Source organism: Centropristis striata, chromosome 14 (genome assembly GCF_030273125.1).
Source record: "Centropristis striata isolate RG_2023a ecotype Rhode Island chromosome 14, C.striata_1.0, whole genome shotgun sequence".
Lineage (NCBI taxonomy): Eukaryota > Metazoa > Chordata > Actinopteri > Perciformes > Serranidae > Centropristis > Centropristis striata.
In genome coordinates, this window is record NC_081530.1 from 12,360,579 (window position 1) to 12,379,216 (window position 18,638).

An 18,638-nucleotide genomic window follows, 5' to 3' on the forward strand; every position below is an offset into this window, starting at 1 on the left:
CGGGGAGAGTTTCCTTTTCTACCACGTGCTCATTGTTCACCAAGACAGACCAAAGAAGCACCTGTTGCACTGCACACCAGAATGGTACCACCATCTGTTCAGCAGTGGCGGACGAACCCTGACCCTCAATGTCGATGTCTAACTGGAGTCTGGGCTGTGTTCGTATTCTTGGAAGGAAGCCAAACACCTTTTTTCTCTGTGTCAAGCTCCTTGTACTTGTTTTCCATTATGTTTGTCATATTCACGATCCCCAAAAGAGCGACATTGTCAATACCAGTCATACCACTGAGAGGCACGTCAACAAAGGACAGATTGGTAGATGGTGGACGAGATGAAGGCACCAGCTGCATGCAGGACACATGGTAACACTAACTGTACCAGCGCTTCTCTCCACTCATCTATTATACAAATTACTGTCAATTCACCTCAACAAAGTCTGATTCTGTGATAGTCAACATGAGCAAAGAAACGTGTTTCCGCCCGGTTTCGAGCCGGGGACCTTTCGCGTGTGAGGCGAACGTGATAACCACTACACTACGGAAACCGACAATGTGCCTTTCCACGGACATGAATGCCCTAATAGAAGCAAAACAACTTGGTTGATTGGGATATATGGAGATCAGATGAGAGATTTGAACCTGGATTCAGTCACAACTGATGGTGCCGAGTCCATGTCTCTGCACACTCCCTGTAAATGTGGAAACAGTGCCCCATGCTGTTGACGTGCCAAAAAAACAGATAGCGCAGTCCTCGTTAGTATAATGGACAGTATCTCCGTCTGTCACGCGGAAGATCGGGGTTCGATTCCCCGACGGGGAGAGTTTCCTTTTCTACCACCTACTCATTGTTCACCAAGAAAGACCAAAGAAGTACACCAGAATGGTACCACCATCTGTTCAGCAGTGGCGGACGAAGCCTGACCCTCAATGTCGATGTGTAACTGGAGTCTGGGCTGTGTTCGTATTCTTGGAAGGAAGCCAAACTCCTTTTTTCTCTGTGTCAAGCTCCTTGTCCTTGTCTTCCATTATGTTTGTCATCTTCATGGATACGATCCCCAAAAGAGCGACAGTGTTAATAAAGTCACACTACTGATCCACGAATGACAAGCACTTCAACAAAGGACAGATTGGTAGAAGAGGGAGGAGATGAAGGCACCAGCTGCATACAGGACAGATATTACACACTTATTCACTTATTATACAAATGACTGTCAATTCACTTCAATAGAGTCTGATTATGTGAGAGTCAACATGAGCAAAGAACTGTCTTTCCGCCCGGTGACCTTTCTTTGAGAGACAACATGAGCAAAGAACTGTGTTTCCACCCGATTTTGGGCCAGGGACCTTTCTGTGAGAGTCAACATGAGCAAAGAACTGTGTTTCCGCCCGGTTTCGAGCCGGGGACCTTTCGCGTGTTAGGCGAACGTGATAACCGCTACACTACGGAAACCGACAGTAAGCCCCTGCACGGACATTACTGCCCTAATGCGCCTGCATTACAAGCAAGACAACATGTTTAATTGGGCTATAGAGAGATCAGATGAGAGATTTGAACCTGGATTCAGTCACACCTCATGGTTTCTTGTCCATGTCTCTGCACACTCCCTGTAAATGCGGAAACAGCGCCCCCTGCTGTTGACGTGCCCAAAACACCGCTGGCGCAGTCCTCGTTAGTATAATGGACAGTATCTCCGCCTGTCTCGTGGAAGATAGGGGTTCGATTCCCAGACGGGGAGAGTTTCCTTTTCTACCACGTGCTCATTGTTCACCAAGACAGACCAAAGAAGCACCTGTTGCACTGCACACCAGAATGGTACCACCATCTGTTCAGCAGTGGCGGACGAACCCTGACCCTCAATGTCGATGTCTAACTGGAGTCTGGGCTGTGTTCGTATTCTTGGAAGGAAGCCAAACACCTTTTTTCTCTGTGTCAAGCTCCTTGTACTTGTTTTCCATTATGTTTGTCATATTCACGATCCCCAAAAGAGCGACATTGTCAATACCAGTCATACCACTGAGAGGCACGTCAACAAAGGACAGATTGGTAGATGGTGGACGAGATGAAGGCACCAGCTGCATGCAGGACACATGGTAACACTAACTGTACCAGCGCTTCTCTCCACTCATCTATTATACAAATTACTGTCAATTCACCTCAACAAAGTCTGATTCTGTGATAGTCAACATGAGCAAAGAAATGTGTTTCCGCCCGGTTTCGAGCCGGGGACCTTTCGCGTGTGAGGCGAACGTGATAACCGCTACACTACGGAAACCGACAATGTGCCTTTCCACGGACATGAATGCCCTAATAGAAGCAAAACAACTTGGTTGATTGGGATATATGGAGATCAGATGAGAGATTTGAACCTGGATTCAGTCACAACTGATGGTGCCGAGTCCATGTCTCTGCACACTCCCTGAAAATGTGGAAACAGTGCCCCATGCTGTTGACGTGCCAAAAAAACAGATCGCGCAGTCCTCGTTAGTATAATGGACAGTATCTCCGCCTGTCACGCGGAAGATCGGGGTTCGATTCCCCGACGGGGAGAGTTTCCTTTTCTACCACCTACTCATTGTTCACCAAGAAAGACCAAAGAAGTACACCAGAATGGTACCACCATCTGTTCAGCAGTGGCGGACGAAGCCTGACCCTCAATGTCGATGTGTAACTGGAGTCTGGGCTGTGTTCGTATTCTTGGAAGGAAGCCAAACTCCTTTTTTCTCTGTGTCAAGCTCCTTGTCCTTGTCTTCCATTATGTTTGTCATCTTCATGGATACGATCCCCAAAAGAGCGACAGTGTTAATAAAGTCACACTACTGATCCACGAATGACAAGCACTTCAACAAAGGACAGATTGGTAGAAGAGGGAGGAGATGAAGGCACCAGCTGCATACAGGACAGATATTACACACTTATTCACTTATTATACAAATGACTGTCAATTCACTTCAATAGAGTCTGATTATGTGAGAGTCAACATGAGCAAAGAACTGTCTTTCCGCCCGGTGACCTTTCTTTGAGAGACAACATGAGCAAAGAACTGTGTTTCCACCCGATTTTGGGCCAGGGACCTTTCTGTGAGAGTCAACATGAGCAAAGAACTGTGTTTCCTCCCGGTTTCGAGCCGGGGACCTTTCGCGTGTTAGGCGAACGTGATAACCGCTACACTACGGAAACCAACAGTAAGCCCCTGCACGGACATTACTGCCCTAATGCGCCTGCATTACAAGCAAGACAACATGTTTAATTGGGCTATAGAGAGATCAGATGAGAGATTTGAACCTGGATTCAGTCACACCTCATGGTTTCTTGTCCATGTCTCTGCACACTCCCTGTAAATGCGGAAACAGCGCCCCCTGCTGTTGACGTGCCCAAAACACCGCTGGCGCAGTCCTCGTTAGTATAATGGACAGTATCTCCGCCTGTCTCGTGGAAGATAGGGGTTCGATTCCCAGACGGGGAGAGTTTCCTTTTCTACCACGTGCTCATTGTTCACCAAGACAGACCAAAGAAGCACCTGTTGCACTGCACACCAGAATGGTACCACCATCTGTTCAGCAGTGGCGGACGAACCCTGACCCTCAATGTCGATGTCTAACTGGAGTCTGGGCTGTGTTCGTATTCTTGGAAGGAAGCCAAACACCTTTTTTCTCTGTGTCAAGCTCCTTGTACTTGTTTTCCATTATGTTTGTCATATTCACGATCCCCAAAAGAGCGACATTGTCAATACCAGTCATACCACTGAGAGGCACGTCAACAAAGGACAGATTGGTAGATGGTGGACGAGATGAAGGCACCAGCTGCATGCAGGACACATGGTAACACTAACTGTACCAGCGCTTCTCTCCACTCATCTATTATACAAATTACTGTCAATTCACCTCAACAAAGTCTGATTCTGTGATAGTCAACATGAGCAAAGAAACGTGTTTCCGCCCGGTTTCGAGCCGGGGACCTTTCGCGTGTGAGGCGAACGTGATAACCGCTACACTACGGAAACCGACAATGTGCCTTTCCACGGACATGAATGCCCTAATAGAAGCAAAACAACTTGGTTGATTGGGATATATGGAGATCAGATGAGAGATTTGAACCTGGATTCAGTCACAACTGATGGTGCCGAGTCCATGTCTCTGCACACTCCCTGTAAATGTGGAAACAGTGCCCCATGCTGTTGACGTGCCAAAAAAACAGATAGCGCAGTCCTCGTTAGTATAATGGACAGTATCTCCGTCTGTCACGCGGAAGATCGGGGTTCGATTCCCCGACGGAGAGAGTTTCCTTTTCTACCACCTACTCATTGTTCACCAAGAAAGACCAAAGAAGTACACCAGAATGGTACCACCATCTGTTCAGCAGTGGCGGACGAAGCCTGACCCTCAATGTCGATGTGTAACTGGAGTCTGGGCTGTGTTCGTATTCTTGGAAGGAAGCCAAACTCCTTTTTTCTCTGTGTCAAGCTCCTTGTCCTTGTCTTCCATTATGTTTGTCATCTTCATGGATACGATCCCCAAAAGAGCGACAGTGTTAATAAAGTCACACTACTGATCCACGAATGACAAGCACTTCAACAAAGGACAGATTGGTAGAAGAGGGAGGAGATGAAGGCACCAGCTGCATACAGGACAGATATTACACACTTATTCACTTATTATACAAATGATTGTCAATTCACTTCAATAGAGTCTGATTATGTGAGAGTCAACATGAGCAAAGAACTGTCTTTCCGCCCGGTGACCTTTCTTTGAGAGACAACATGAGCAAAGAACTGTGTTTCCACCCGATTTTGGGCCAGGGACCTTTCTGTGAGAGTCAACATGAGCAAAGAACTGTGTTTCCGCCCGGTTTCGAGCCGGGGACCTTTCGCGTGTTAGGCGAACGTGATAACCGCTACACTACGGAAACCGACAGTAAGCCCCTGCACGGACATTACTGCCCTAATGCGCCTGCATTACAAGCAAGACAACATGTTTAATTGGGCTATAGAGAGATCAGATGAGAGATTTGAACCTGGATTCAGTCACACCTCATGGTTTCTTGTCCATGTCTCTGCACACTCCCTGTAAATGCGGAAACAGCGCCCCCTGCTGTTGACGTGCCCAAAACACCGCTGGCGCAGTCCTCGTTAGTATAATGGACAGTATCTCCGCCTGTCTCGTGGAAGATAGGGGTTCGATTCCCAGACGGGGAGAGTTTCCTTTTCTACCACGTGCTCATTGTTCACCAAGACAGACCAAAGAAGCACCTGTTGCACTGCACACCAGAATGGTACCACCATCTGTTCAGCAGTGGCGGACGAACCCTGACCCTCAATGTCGATGTCTAACTGGAGTCTGGGCTGTGTTCGTATTCTTGGAAGGAAGCCAAACACCTTTTTTCTCTGTGTCAAGCTCCTTGTACTTGTTTTCCATTATGTTTGTCATATTCACGATCCCCAAAAGAGCGACATTGTCAATACCAGTCATACCACTGAGAGGCACGTCAACAAAGGACAGATTGGTAGATGGTGGACGAGATGAAGGCACCAGCTGCATGCAGGACACATGGTAACACTAACTCTACCAGCGCTTCTCTCCACTCATCTATTATACAAATTACTGTCAATTCACCTCAACAAAGTCTGATTCTGTGATAGTCAACATGAGCAAAGAAATGTGTTTCCGCCCAGTTTCGAGCCAGGGACCTTTCGCGTGTGAGGCGAACGTGATAACCGCTACACTACGGAAACTGACTATGTCCCTTTCCACGGACATGACTGCCCTAATAGAAGCAAAACAACTTGGTTGATTGGGATATATGGAGATCAGATGAGAGATTTGAACCTGGATTCAGTCACAACTGATGGTGCCGAGTCCATGTCTCTGCAGACTCCCTGCAAATGTGGAAACAGCGCCCCCTGCTGTTGACGTGCCAAAAAAACAGATCCCGCAGTCCTCGTTAGTATAATGGACAGTATCTCCGCCTGTCACACGGAAGATCGGGGTTCGATTCCCCGACGGGGAGAGTTTCCTTTTCTACCACCTACTCATTGTTCACCAAGAAAGACCAAAGAAGTACACCAGAATGGTACCACCATCTGTTCAGCAGTGGCGGACGAAGCCTGACCCTCAATGTCGATGTGTAACTGGAGTCTGGGCTGTGTTCGTATTCTTGGAAGGAAGCCAAACTCCTTTTTTCTCTGTGTCAAGCTCCTTGTCCTTGTCTTCCATTATGTTTGTCATCTTCATGGATACGATCCCCAAAAGAGCGACAGTGTTAATAAAGTCACACTACTGATCCACGAATGACAAGCACTTCAACAAAGGACAGATTGGTAGAAGAGGGAGGAGATGAAGGCACCAGCTGCATACAGGACAGATATTACACACTTATTCACTTATTATACAAATGACTGTCAATTCACTTCAATAGAGTCTGATTATGTGAGAGTCAACATGAGCAAAGAACTGTCTTTCCGCCCGGTGACCTTTCTTTGAGAGACAACATGAGCAAAGAACTGTGTTTCCACCCGATTTTGGGCCAGGGACCTTTCTGTGAGAGTCAACATGAGCAAAGAACTGTGTTTCCGCCCGGTTTCGAGCCGGGGACCTTTCGCGTGTTAGGCGAACGTGATAACCGCTACACTACGGAAACCGACAGTAAGCCCCTGCACGGACATTACTGCCCTAATGCGCCTGCATTACAAGCAAGACAACATGTTTAATTGGGCTATAGAGAGATCAGATGAGAGATTTGAACCTGGATTCAGTCACACCTCATGGTTTCTTGTCCATGTCTCTGCACACTCCCTGTAAATGCGGAAACAGCGCCCCCTGCTGTTGACGTGCCCAAAACACCGCTGGCGCAGTCCTCGTTAGTATAATGGACAGTATCTCCGCCTGTCTCGTGGAAGATAGGGGTTCGATTCCCAGACGGGGAGAGTTTCCTTTTCTACCACGTGCTCATTGTTCACCAAGACAGACCAAAGAAGCACCTGTTGCACTGCACACCAGAATGGTACCACCATCTGTTCAGCAGTGGCGGACGAACCCTGACCCTCAATGTCGATGTCTAACTGGAGTCTGGGCTGTGTTCGTATTCTTGGAAGGAAGCCAAACACCTTTTTTCTCTGTGTCAAGCTCCTTGTACTTGTTTTCCATTATGTTTGTCATATTCACGATCCCCAAAAGAGCGACATTGTCAATACCAGTCATACCACTGAGAGGCACGTCAACAAAGGACAGATTGGTAGATGGTGGACGAGATGAAGGCACCAGCTGCATGCAGGACACATGGTAACACTAACTGTACCAGCGCTTCTCTCCACTCATCTATTATACAAATTACTGTCAATTCACCTCAACAAAGTCTGATTCTGTGATAGTCAACATGAGCAAAGAAATGTGTTTCCGCCCGGTTTCGAGCCGGGGACCTTTCGCGTGTGAGGCGAACGTGATAACCGCTACACTACGGAAACCGACAATGTGCCTTTCCACGGACATGAATGCCCTAATAGAAGCAAAACAACTTGGTTGATTGGGATATATGGAGATCAGATGAGAGATTTGAACCTGGATTCAGTCACAACTGATGGTGCCGAGTCCATGTCTCTGCACACTCCCTGTAAATGTGGAAACAGTGCCCCATGCTGTTGACGTGCCAAAAAAACAGATAGCGCAGTCCTCGTTAGTATAATGGACAGTATCTCCGCCTGTCACGCGGAAGATCAGGGTTCGATTCCCCGACGGGGAGAGTTTCCTTTTCTACCACCTACTCATTGTTCACCAAGAAAGACCAAAGAAGTACACCAGAATGGTACCACCATCTGTTCAGCAGTGGCGGACGAAGCCTGACCCTCAATGTCGATGTGTAACTGGAGTCTGGGCTGTGTTCGTATTCTTGGAAGGAAGCCAAACTCCTTTTTTCTCTGTGTCAAGCTCCTTGTCCTTGTCTTCCATTATGTTTGTCATCTTCATGGATACGATCCCCAAAAGAGCGACAGTGTTAATAAAGTCACACTACTGATCCACGAATGACAAGCACTTCAACAAAGGACAGATTGGTAGAAGAGGGAGGAGATGAAGGCACCAGCTGCATACAGGACAGATATTACACACTTATTCACTTATTATACAAATGACTGTCAATTCACTTCAATAGAGTCTGATTATGTGAGAGTCAACATGAGCAAAGAACTGTCTTTCCGCCCGGTGACCTTTCTTTGAGAGACAACATGAGCAAAGAACTGTGTTTCCACCCGATTTTGGGCCAGGGACCTTTCTGTGAGAGTCAACATGAGCAAAGAACTGTGTTTCCGCCCGGTTTCGAGCCGGGGACCTTTCGCGTGTTAGGCGAACGTGATAACCGCTACACTACGGAAACCGACAGTAAGCCCCTGCACGGACATTACTGCCCTAATGCGCCTGCATTACAAGCAAGACAACATGTTTAATTGGGCTATAGAGAGATCAGATGAGAGATTTGAACCTGGATTCAGTCACACCTCATGGTTTCTTGTCCATGTCTCTGCACACTCCCTGTAAATGCGGAAACAGCGCCCCCTGCTATTGACGTGCCCAAAACACGGCTGGCGCAGTCCTCGTTAGTATAATGGACATTATCTCCGCCTGTCTCGTGGAAGATAGGGGTTCGATTCCCAGACGGGGAGAGTTTCCTTTTCTACCACGTGCTCATTGTTCACCAAGACAGACCAAAGAAGCACCTGTCGCACTGCACACCAGAATGGTACCACCATCTGTTCAGCAGTGGCGGACGAAGCCTGACCCTCAATGTCGATGTGTAACTGGAGTCTGGGCTGTGTTCGTATTCTTGGAAGGAAGCCAAACTCCTTTTTTCTCTGTGTCAAGCTCCTTGTCCTTGTCTTCCATTATGTTTGTCATCTTCATGGATACGATCCCCAAAAGAGCGACAGTGTTAATAAAGTCACACTACTGATCCACGAATGACAAGCACTTCAACAAAGGACAGATTGGTAGAAGAGGGAGGAGATGAAGGCACCAGCTGCATACAGGACAGATATTACACACTTATTCACTTATTATACAAATGACTCTCAATTCACTTCAATAGAGTCTGATTATGTGAGAGTCAACATGAGCAAAGAACTGTCTTTCCGCCCGGTGACCTTTCTTTGAGAGACAACATGAGCAAAGAACTGTGTTTCCACCCGATTTTGGGCCAGGGACCTTTCTGTGAGAGTCAACATGAGCAAAGAACTGTGTTTCCGCCCGGTTTCGAGCCGGGGACCTTTCGCGTGTTAGGCGAACGTGATAACCGCTACACTACGGAAACCGACAGTAAGCCCCTGCACGGACATTACTGCCCTAATGCGCCTGCATTACAAGCAAGACAACATGTTTAATTGGGCTATAGAGAGATCAGATGAGAGATTTGAACCTGGATTCAGTCACACCTCATGGTTTCTTGTCCATGTCTCTGCACACTCCCTGTAAATGCGGAAACAGCGCCCCCTGCTGTTGACGTGCCCAAAACACCGCTGGCGCAGTCCTCGTTAGTATAATGGACAGTATCTCCGCCTGTCTCGTGGAAGATAGGGGTTCGATTCCCAGACGGGGAGAGTTTCCTTTTCTACCACGTGCTCATTGTTCACCAAGACAGACCAAAGAAGCACCTGTTGCACTGCACACCAGAATGGTACCACCATCTGTTCAGCAGTGGCGGACGAACCCTGACCCTCAATGTCGATGTCTAACTGGAGTCTGGGCTGTGTTCATATTCTTGGAAGGAAGCCAAACACCTTTTTTCTCTGTGTCAAGCTCCTTGTACTTGTTTTCCATTATGTTTGTCATATTCACGATCCCCAAAAGAGCGACATTGTCAATACCAGTCATACCACTGAGAGGCACGTCAACAAAGGACAGATTGGTAGATGGTGGACGAGATGAAGGCACCAGCTGCATGCAGGACACATGGTAACACTAACTGTACCAGCGCTTCTCTCCACTCATCTATTATACAAATTACTGTCAATTCACCTCAACAAAGTCTGATTCTGTGATAGTCAACATGAGCAAAGAAATGTGTTTCCGCCCGGTTTCGAGCCGGGGACCTTTCGCGTGTGAGGCGAACGTGATAACCGCTACACTACGGAAACCGACAATGTGCCTTTCCACGGACATGAATGCCCTAATAGAAGCAAAACAACTTGGTTGATTGGGATATATGGAGATCAGATGAGAGATTTGAACCTGGATTCAGTCACAACTGATGGTGCCGAGTCCATGTCTCTGCACACTCCCTGTAAATGTGGAAACAGCGCCCCATGCTGTTGACGTGCCAAAAAAACCGATAGCGCAGTCCTCGTTAGTATAATGGACAGTATCTCCGCCTGTCACGCGGAAGATCGGGGTTCGATTCCCCGACGGGGAGAGTTTCCTTTTCTACCACCTACTCATTGTTCACCAAGAAAGACCAAAGAAGCACACCAGAATGGTACCACCATCTGTCCAGCAGTGGCGGACGAAGCCTGACCCTCAATGTCGATGTGTAACTGGAGTCTGGGCTGTGTTCGTATTCTTGGAAGGAAGCCAAACTCCTTTTTTCTCTGTGTCAAGCTCCTTGTCCTTGTCTTCCATTACGTTTGTGATCTTCATGGATACGATCCCCAAAAGAGCGACAGTGTTAATAAAGTCACACTACTGATCCACGAATGACAAGCACTTCAACAAAGGACAGATTGGTAGAAGAGGGAGGAGATGAAGGCACCAGCTGCATACAGGACAGATATTACACACTTATTCACTTATTATACAAATGACTGTCAATTCACTTCAATAGAGTCTGATTATGTGAGAGTCAACATGAGCAAAGAACTGTCTTTCCGCCCGGTGACCTTTCTTTGAGAGTCAACATGAGCAAAGAACTGTGTTTCCACCCGATTTTGGGCCAGGGGCCTTTCTGTGAGAGTCAACATGAGCAAAGAACTGTGTTTCCGCCCGGTTTCGAGCCGGGGACCTTTCGCGTGTTAGGCGAACGTGATAACTGCTACACTACGGAAACCGACAGTAAGCCCCTGCACGGACATTACTGCCCTAATGCGCCTGCATTACAAGCAAGACAACATGTTTAATTGGGCTATAGAGAGATCAGATGAGAGATTTGAACCTGGATTCAGTCACACCTCATGGTTTCTTGTCCATGTCTCTGCACACTCCCTGTAAATGCGGAAACAGCGCCCCCTGCTATTGACGTGCCCAAAACACCGCTGGCGCAGTCCTCGTTAGTATAATGGACAGTATCTCCGCCTGTCTCGTGGAAGATAGGGGTTCGATTCCCAGACGGGGAGAGTTTCCTTTTCTACCACGTGCTCATTGTTCACCAAGACAGACCAAAGAAGCACCTGTTGCACTGCACACCAGAATGGTACCACCATCTGTTCAGCAGTGGCGGACGAACCCTGACCCTCAATGTCGATGTCTAACTGGAGTCTGGGCTGTGTTCGTATTCTTGGAAGGAAGCCAAACACCTTTTTTCTCTGTGTCAAGCTCCTTGTACTTGTTTTCCATTATGTTTGTCATATTCACGATCCCCAAAAGAGCGACATGGTCAATACCAGTCATACCACTGAGAGGCACGTCAACAAAGGACAGATTGGTAGATGGTGGACGAGATGAAAGCACCAGCTGCATGCAGGACACATGGTAACACTAACTCTACCAGCGCTTCTCTCCACTCATCTATTATACAAATTACTGTCAATTCACCTCAACAAAGTCTGATTCTGTGATAGTCAACATGAGCAAAGAAATGTGTTTCCGCCCGGTTTCGAGCCAGGGACCTTTCGCGTGTGAGGCGAACGTGATAACCGCTACACTACGGAAACCGACTATGTCCATTTCCACGGACATGACTGCCCTAATAGAAGCAAAACAACTTGGTTGATTGGGATATATGGAGATCAGATGAGAGATTTGAACCTGGATTCAGTCACAACTGATGGTGCCGAGTCCATGTCTCTGCAGACTCCCTGCAAATGTGGAAACAGCGCCCCCTGCTGTTGACGTGCCAAAAAAACAGATCGCGCAGTCCTCGTTAGTATAATAGACAGTATCTCCGCCTGTCACGCGGAAGATCGGGGTTCGATTCACCGACGGGGAGAGTTTCCTTTTCTACCACCTACTCATTGTTCACCAAGAAAGACCAAAGAAGCACACCAGAATGGTACCACCATCTGTTCAGCAGTGGCGGACGAAGCCTGACCCTCAATGTCGATGTGTAACTGGAGTCTGGGCTGTGTTCGTATTCTTGGAAGGAAGCCAAACTCCTTTTTTCTCTGTGTCAAGCTCCTTGTCCTTGTCTTCCATTATGTTTGTCATCTTCATGGATACGATCCCCAAAAGAGCGACAGTGTTAATAAAGTCACACTACTGATCCACGAATGACAAGCACTTCAACAAAGGACAGATTGGTAGAAGAGGGAGGAGATGAAGGCACCAGCTGCATACAGGACAGATATTACACACTTATTCACTTATTATACAAATGACTGTCAATTCACTTCAATAGAGTCTGATTATGTGAGAGTCAACATGAGCAAAGAACTGTCTTTCCGCCCGGTGACCTTTCTTTGAGAGTCAACATGAGCAAAGAACTGTGTTTCCACCCGATTTTGGGCCAGGGACCTTTCTGTGAGCGTCAACATGAGCAAAGAACTGTGTTTCAGCCCGGTTTCGAGCCGGGGACCTTTAGCGTGTTAGGCGAACGTGATAACCGCTACACTACGGAAACCGACAGTAAGCCCCTGCACGGACATTACTGCCCTAATGCGCCTGCATTACAAGCAAGACAACATGTTTAATTGGGCTATAGAGAGATCAGATGAGAGATTTGAACCTGGATTCAGTCACACCTCATGGTTTCTTGTCCATGTCTCTGCACACTCCCTGTAAATGCGGAAACAGCGCCCCCTGCTATTGACGTGCCCAAAACACGGCTGGCGCAGTCCTCGTTAGTATAATGGACATTATCTCCGCCTGTCTCGTGGAAGATAGGGGTTCGATTCCCAGACGGGGAGAGTTTCCTTTTCTACCACGTGCTCATTGTTCACCAAGACAGACCAAAGAAGCACCTGTCGCACTGCACACCAGAATGGTACCACCATCTGTTCAGCAGTGGCGGACGAAGCCTGACCCTCAATGTCGATGTGTAACTGGAGTCTGGGCTGTGTTCGTATTCTTGGAAGGAAGCCAAACTCCTTTTTTCTCTGTGTCAAGCTCCTTGTCCTTGTCTTCCATTATGTTTGTCATCTTCATGGATACGATCCCCAAAAGAGCGACAGTGTTAATAAAGTCACACTACTGATCCACGAATGACAAGCACTTCAACAAAGGACAGATTGGTAGAAGAGGGAGGAGATGAAGGCACCAGCTGCATACAGGACAGATATTACACACTTATTCACTTATTATACAAATGACTCTCAATTCACTTCAATAGAGTCTGATTATGTGAGAGTCAACATGAGCAAAGAACTGTCTTTCCGCCCGGTGACCTTTCTTTGAGAGACAACATGAGCAAAGAACTGTGTTTCCACCCGATTTTGGGCCAGGGACCTTTCTGTGAGAGTCAACATGAGCAAAGAACTGTGTTTCCGCCCGGTTTCGAGCCGGGGACCTTTCGCGTGTTAGGCGAACGTGATAACCGCTACACTACGGAAACCGACAGTAAGCCCCTGCACGGACATTACTGCCCTAATGCGCCTGCATTACAAGCAAGACAACATGTTTAATTGGGCTATAGAGAGATCAGATGAGAGATTTGAACCTGGATTCAGTCACACCTCATGGTTTCTTGTCCATGTCTCTGCACACTCCCTGTAAATGCGGAAACAGCGCCCCCTGCTATTGAAGTGCCCAAAACACCGCTGGCGCAGTCCTCGTTAGTATAATGGACAGTATCTCCGCCTGTCTCGTGGAAGATAGGGGTTCGATTCCCAGACGGGGAGAGTTTCCTTTTCTACCACGTGCTCATTGTTCACCAAGACAGACCAAAGAAGCACCTGTTGCACTGCACACCAGAATGGTACCACCATCTGTTCAGCAGTGGCGGACGAACCCTGACCCTCAATGTCGATGTCTAACTGGAGTCTGGGCTGTGTTCGTATTCTTGGAAGGAAGCCAAACACCTTTTTTCTCTGTGTCAAGCTCCTTGTACTTGTTTTCCATTATGTTTGTCATATTCACGATCCCCAAAAGAGCGACATTGTCAATACCAGTCATACCACTGAGAGGCACGTCAACAAAGGACAGATTGGTAGATGGTGGACGAGATGAAAGCACCAGCTGCATGCAGGACACATGGTAACACTAACTCTACCAGCGCTTCTCTCCACTCATCTATTATACAAATTACTGTCAATTCACCTCAACAAAGTCTGATTCTGTGATAGTCAACATGAGCAAAGAAATGTGTTTCCGCCCGGTTTCGAGCCAGGGACCTTAAGCATTTGAGGCTAACGTGATAACCGCTACACTACGGAAACCGACTATGTCCCTTTCCACGGACATGACTGCCCTAATAGAAGCAAAACAACTTGGTTGATTGGGATATATGGAGATCAGATGAGAGATTTGAACCTGGATTCAGTCACAACTGATGGTGCCGAGTCCATGTCTCTGCAGACTCCCTGCAAATGTGGAAACAGCGCCCCCTGCTGTTGACGTGCCAAAAAAACAGATCGCGCAGTCCTCGTTAGTATAATGGACAGTATCTCCGCCTGTCACGCGGAAGATCGGGGTTCGATTCCCCGACGGGGAGAGTTTCCTTTTCTACCACCTACTCATTGTTCACCAAGAAAGACCAAAGAAGCACACCAGAATGGTACCACCATCTGTCCAGCAGTGGCGGACGAAGCCTGACCCTCAATGTCGATGTGTAACTGGAGTCTGGGCTGTGTTCGTATTCTTGGAAGGAAGCCAAACTCCTTTTTTCTCTGTGTCAAGCTCCTTGTCCTTGTCTTCCATTATGTTTGTGATCTTCATGGATACGATCCCCAAAAGAGCGACAGTGTTAATAAAGTCACACTACTGATCCACGAATGACAAGCACTTCAACAAAGGACAGATTGGTAGAAGAGGGAGGAGATGAAGGCACCAGCTGCATACAGGACAGATATTACACACTTATTCACTTATTATACAAATGACTGTCAATTCACTTCAATAGAGTCTGATTATGTGAGAGTCAACATGAGCAAAGAACTGTCTTTCCGCCCGGTGACCTTTCTTTGAGAGTCAACATGAGCAAAGAACTGTGTTTCCACCCGATTTTGGGCCAGGGACCTTTCTGTGAGAGTCAACATGAGCAAAGAACTGTGTTTCCGCCCGGTTTCGAGCCGGGGACCTTTCGCGTGTTAGGCGAACGTGATAACTGCTACACTACGGAAACCGACAGTAAGCCCCTGCACGGACATTACTGCCCTAATGCGCCTGCATTACAAGCAAGACAACATGTTTAATTGGGCTATAGAGAGATCAGATGAGAGATTTGAACCTGGATTCAGTCACACCTCATGGTTTCTTGTCCATGTCTCTGCACACTCCCTGTAAATGCGGAAACAGCGCCCCCTGCTATTGACGTGCCCAAAACACCGCTGGCGCAGTCCTCGTTAGTATAATGGACAGTATCTCCGCCTGTCTCGTGGAAGATAGGGGTTCGATTCCCAGACGGGGAGAGTTTCCTTTTCTACCACGTGCTCATTGTTCACCAAGACAGACCAAAGAAGCACCTGTTGCACTGCACACCAGAATGGTACCACCATCTGTTCAGCAGTGGCGGACGAACCCTGACCCTCAATGTCGATGTCTAACTGGAGTCTGGGCTGTGTTCGTATTCTTGGAAGGAAGCCAAACACCTTTTTTCTCTGTGTCAAGCTCCTTGTACTTGTTTTCCATTATGTTTGTCATATTCACGATCCCCAAAAGAGCGACATTGTCAATACCAGTCATACCACTGAGAGGCACGTCAACAAAGGACAGATTGGTAGATGGTGGACGAGATGAAAGCACCAGCTGCATGCAGGACACATGGTAACACTAACTCTACCAGCGCTTCTCTCCACTCATCTATTATACAAATTACTGTCAATTCACCTCAACAAAGTCTGATTCTGTGATAGTCAACATGAGCAAAGAAATGTGTTTCCGCCCGGTTTCGAGCCAGGGACCTTTCGCGTGTGAGGCGAACGTGATAACCGCTACACTACGGAAACCGACTATGTCCCTTTCCACGGACATGACTGCCCTAATAGAAGCAAAACAACTTGGTTGATTGGGATATATGGAGATCAGATGAGAGATTTGAACCTGGATTCAGTCACAACTGATGGTGCCGAGTCCATGTCTCTGCAGACTCCCTGCAAATGTGGAAACAGCGCCCCCTGCTGTTGACGTGCCAAAAAAACAGATCGCGCAGTCCTCGTTAGTATAATGGACAGTATCTCCGCCTGTCACGCGGAAGATCGGGGTTCGATTCCCCGACGGGGAGAGTTTCCTTTTCTACCACCTACTCATTGTTCACCAAGAAAGACCAAAGAAGCACACCAGAATGGTACCCCCATCTGTCCAGCAGTGGCGGACGAAGCCTGACCCTCAATGTCGATGTGTAACTGGAGTCTGGGCTGTGTTCGTATTCTTGGAAGGAAGCCAAACTCCTTTTTTCTCTGTGTCAAGCTCCTTGTCCTTGTCTTCCATTATGTTTGTCATCTTCATGGATACGATCCCCAAAAGAGCGACAGTGTTAATAAAGTCACACTACTGATCCACGAATGACAAGCACTTCAACAAAGGACAGATTGGTAGAAGAGGGAGGAGATGAAGGCACCAGCTGCATACAGGACAGATATTACACACTTATTCACTTATTATACAAATGACTGTCAATTCACTTCAATAGAGTCTGATTATGTGAGAGTCAACATGAGCAAAGAACTGTCTTTCCGCCCGGTGACCTTTCTTTGAGAGTCAACATGAGCAAAGAACTGTGTTTCCACCCGATTTTGGGCCAGGGACCTTTCTGTGAGCGTCAACATGAGCAAAGAACTGTGTTTCAGCCCGGTTTCGAGCCGGGGACCTTTAGCGTGTTAGGCGAACGTGATAACCGCTACACTACGGAAACCGACAGTAAGCCCCTGCACGGACATTACTGCCCTAATGCGCCTGCATTACAAGCAAGACAACATGTTTAATTGGGCTATAGAGAGATCAGATGAGAGATTTGAACCTGGATTCAGTCACACCTCATGGTTTCTTGTCCATGTCTCTGCACACTCCCTGTAAATGCGGAAACAGCGCCCCCTGCTATTGACGTGCCCAAAACACGGCTGGCGCAGTCCTCGTTAGTATAATGGACATTATCTCCGCCTGTCTCGTGGAAGATAGGGGTTCGATTCCCAGACGGGGAGAGTTTCCTTTTCTACCACGTGCTCATTGTTCACCAAGACAGACCAAAGAAGCACCTGTCGCACTGCACACCAGAATGGTACCACCATCTGTTCAGCAGTGGCGGACGAAGCCTGACCCTCAATGTCGATGTGTAACTGGAGTCTGGGCTGTGTTCGTATTCTTGGAAGGAAGCCAAACTCCTTTTTTCTCTGTGTCAAGCTCCTTGTCCTTGTCTTCCATTATGTTTGTCATCTTCATGGATACGATCCCCAAAAGAGCGACAGTGTTAATAAAGTCACACTACTGATCCACGAATGACAAGCACTTCAACAAAGGACAGATTGGTAGAAGAGGGAGGAGATGAAGGCACCAGCTGCATACAGGACAGATATTACACACTTATTCACTTATTATACAAATGACTGTCAATGCACTTCAATAGAGTCTGATTATGTGAGAGTCAACATGAGCAAAGAACTGTCTTTCCGCCCGGTGACCTTTCTTTGAGAGACAACATGAGCAAAGAATTGTGTTTCCACCCGATTTTGGGCCAGGGACCTTTCTGTGAGAGTCAACATGAGCAAAGAACTGTGTTTCCGCCCGGTTTCGAGCCGGGGACCTTTCGCGTGTTAGGCGAACGTGATAACTGCTACACTACGGAAACCGACAGTAAGCCCCTGCACGGACATTACTGCCCTAATGCGCCTGCATTACAAGCAAGACAACATGTTTAATTGGGCTATAGAGAGATCAGATGAGAGATTTGAACCTGGATTCAGTCACACCTCATGGTTTCTTGTCCATGTCTCTGCACACTCCCTGTAAATGCGGAAACAGCGGCCCCTGCTGTTGACGTGCCCAAAACATCGCTGGCGCAGTCCTCGTTAGTATAATGGACAGTATCTCCGCCTGTCTCGTGGAAGATAGGGGTTCGATTCCCAGACGGGGAGAGTTTCCTTTTCTACCACGTGCTCATTGTTCACCAAGACAGACCAAAGAAGCACCTGTTGCACTGCACACCAGAATGGTACCACCATCTGTTCAGCAGTGGCGGACGAACCCTGACCCTCAATGTCGATGTCTAACTGGAGTCTGGGCTGTGTTCGTATTCTTGGAAGGAAGCCAAACTCCTTTTTTCTCTGTGTCAAGCTCCTTGTCCTTGTCTTCCATTATGTTTGTCATCTTCATGGATACGATCCCCAAAAGAGCGACAGTGTTAATAAAGTCACACTACTGATC

The 18,638-nt window shown here is 47.6% G+C and overlaps 23 non-coding genes across 23 annotated transcripts; 4 read left to right on the forward strand and 19 right to left on the reverse strand.

The window, feature by feature from the left end:
- Window positions 1-471: 471 nt before the first annotated feature.
- trnav-cac (transfer RNA valine (anticodon CAC)) lies at window positions 472-544 on the reverse strand. Its single transcript has one exon. It is a non-coding gene; the product is annotated as a tRNA-Val (tRNA).
- An 832-nt stretch (window positions 545-1,376) lies between these two features.
- Window positions 1,377-1,449, reverse strand: trnav-aac (transfer RNA valine (anticodon AAC)). The gene has a single exon. It is a non-coding gene; the product is annotated as a tRNA-Val (tRNA).
- Window positions 1,450-2,199: 750 nt separating this feature from the next.
- trnav-cac (transfer RNA valine (anticodon CAC)) lies at window positions 2,200-2,272 on the reverse strand. Its single transcript has one exon. It is a non-coding gene; the product is annotated as a tRNA-Val (tRNA).
- A 203-nt stretch (window positions 2,273-2,475) lies between these two features.
- On the forward strand, window positions 2,476-2,547 carry trnad-guc (transfer RNA aspartic acid (anticodon GUC)). The gene has a single exon. It is a non-coding gene; the product is annotated as a tRNA-Asp (tRNA).
- A 557-nt stretch (window positions 2,548-3,104) lies between these two features.
- Window positions 3,105-3,177, reverse strand: trnav-aac (transfer RNA valine (anticodon AAC)). The gene has a single exon. It is a non-coding gene; the product is annotated as a tRNA-Val (tRNA).
- A 750-nt stretch (window positions 3,178-3,927) lies between these two features.
- On the reverse strand, window positions 3,928-4,000 carry trnav-cac (transfer RNA valine (anticodon CAC)). The gene has a single exon. It is a non-coding gene; the product is annotated as a tRNA-Val (tRNA).
- Window positions 4,001-4,832: 832 nt separating this feature from the next.
- trnav-aac (transfer RNA valine (anticodon AAC)) lies at window positions 4,833-4,905 on the reverse strand. The gene has a single exon. It is a non-coding gene; the product is annotated as a tRNA-Val (tRNA).
- A 750-nt stretch (window positions 4,906-5,655) lies between these two features.
- trnav-cac (transfer RNA valine (anticodon CAC)) lies at window positions 5,656-5,728 on the reverse strand. Its single transcript has one exon. It is a non-coding gene; the product is annotated as a tRNA-Val (tRNA).
- Window positions 5,729-6,560: 832 nt separating this feature from the next.
- Window positions 6,561-6,633, reverse strand: trnav-aac (transfer RNA valine (anticodon AAC)). The gene has a single exon. It is a non-coding gene; the product is annotated as a tRNA-Val (tRNA).
- Window positions 6,634-7,383: 750 nt separating this feature from the next.
- Window positions 7,384-7,456, reverse strand: trnav-cac (transfer RNA valine (anticodon CAC)). Its single transcript has one exon. It is a non-coding gene; the product is annotated as a tRNA-Val (tRNA).
- Window positions 7,457-8,288: 832 nt separating this feature from the next.
- Window positions 8,289-8,361, reverse strand: trnav-aac (transfer RNA valine (anticodon AAC)). The gene has a single exon. It is a non-coding gene; the product is annotated as a tRNA-Val (tRNA).
- An 857-nt stretch (window positions 8,362-9,218) lies between these two features.
- On the reverse strand, window positions 9,219-9,291 carry trnav-aac (transfer RNA valine (anticodon AAC)). The gene has a single exon. It is a non-coding gene; the product is annotated as a tRNA-Val (tRNA).
- Window positions 9,292-10,041: 750 nt separating this feature from the next.
- trnav-cac (transfer RNA valine (anticodon CAC)) lies at window positions 10,042-10,114 on the reverse strand. Its single transcript has one exon. It is a non-coding gene; the product is annotated as a tRNA-Val (tRNA).
- A 203-nt stretch (window positions 10,115-10,317) lies between these two features.
- trnad-guc (transfer RNA aspartic acid (anticodon GUC)) lies at window positions 10,318-10,389 on the forward strand. Its single transcript has one exon. It is a non-coding gene; the product is annotated as a tRNA-Asp (tRNA).
- Window positions 10,390-10,946: 557 nt separating this feature from the next.
- trnav-aac (transfer RNA valine (anticodon AAC)) lies at window positions 10,947-11,019 on the reverse strand. The gene has a single exon. It is a non-coding gene; the product is annotated as a tRNA-Val (tRNA).
- Window positions 11,020-11,769: 750 nt separating this feature from the next.
- trnav-cac (transfer RNA valine (anticodon CAC)) lies at window positions 11,770-11,842 on the reverse strand. Its single transcript has one exon. It is a non-coding gene; the product is annotated as a tRNA-Val (tRNA).
- A 1,762-nt stretch (window positions 11,843-13,604) lies between these two features.
- Window positions 13,605-13,677, reverse strand: trnav-aac (transfer RNA valine (anticodon AAC)). The gene has a single exon. It is a non-coding gene; the product is annotated as a tRNA-Val (tRNA).
- Window positions 13,678-14,427: 750 nt separating this feature from the next.
- trnal-caa (transfer RNA leucine (anticodon CAA)) lies at window positions 14,428-14,500 on the reverse strand. Its single transcript has one exon. It is a non-coding gene; the product is annotated as a tRNA-Leu (tRNA).
- Window positions 14,501-14,703: 203 nt separating this feature from the next.
- Window positions 14,704-14,775, forward strand: trnad-guc (transfer RNA aspartic acid (anticodon GUC)). Its single transcript has one exon. It is a non-coding gene; the product is annotated as a tRNA-Asp (tRNA).
- A 557-nt stretch (window positions 14,776-15,332) lies between these two features.
- Window positions 15,333-15,405, reverse strand: trnav-aac (transfer RNA valine (anticodon AAC)). Its single transcript has one exon. It is a non-coding gene; the product is annotated as a tRNA-Val (tRNA).
- Window positions 15,406-16,155: 750 nt separating this feature from the next.
- trnav-cac (transfer RNA valine (anticodon CAC)) lies at window positions 16,156-16,228 on the reverse strand. The gene has a single exon. It is a non-coding gene; the product is annotated as a tRNA-Val (tRNA).
- Window positions 16,229-16,431: 203 nt separating this feature from the next.
- On the forward strand, window positions 16,432-16,503 carry trnad-guc (transfer RNA aspartic acid (anticodon GUC)). Its single transcript has one exon. It is a non-coding gene; the product is annotated as a tRNA-Asp (tRNA).
- Window positions 16,504-17,990: 1,487 nt separating this feature from the next.
- trnav-aac (transfer RNA valine (anticodon AAC)) lies at window positions 17,991-18,063 on the reverse strand. Its single transcript has one exon. It is a non-coding gene; the product is annotated as a tRNA-Val (tRNA).
- Between the last annotated feature and the right edge of the window lie 575 nt (window positions 18,064-18,638).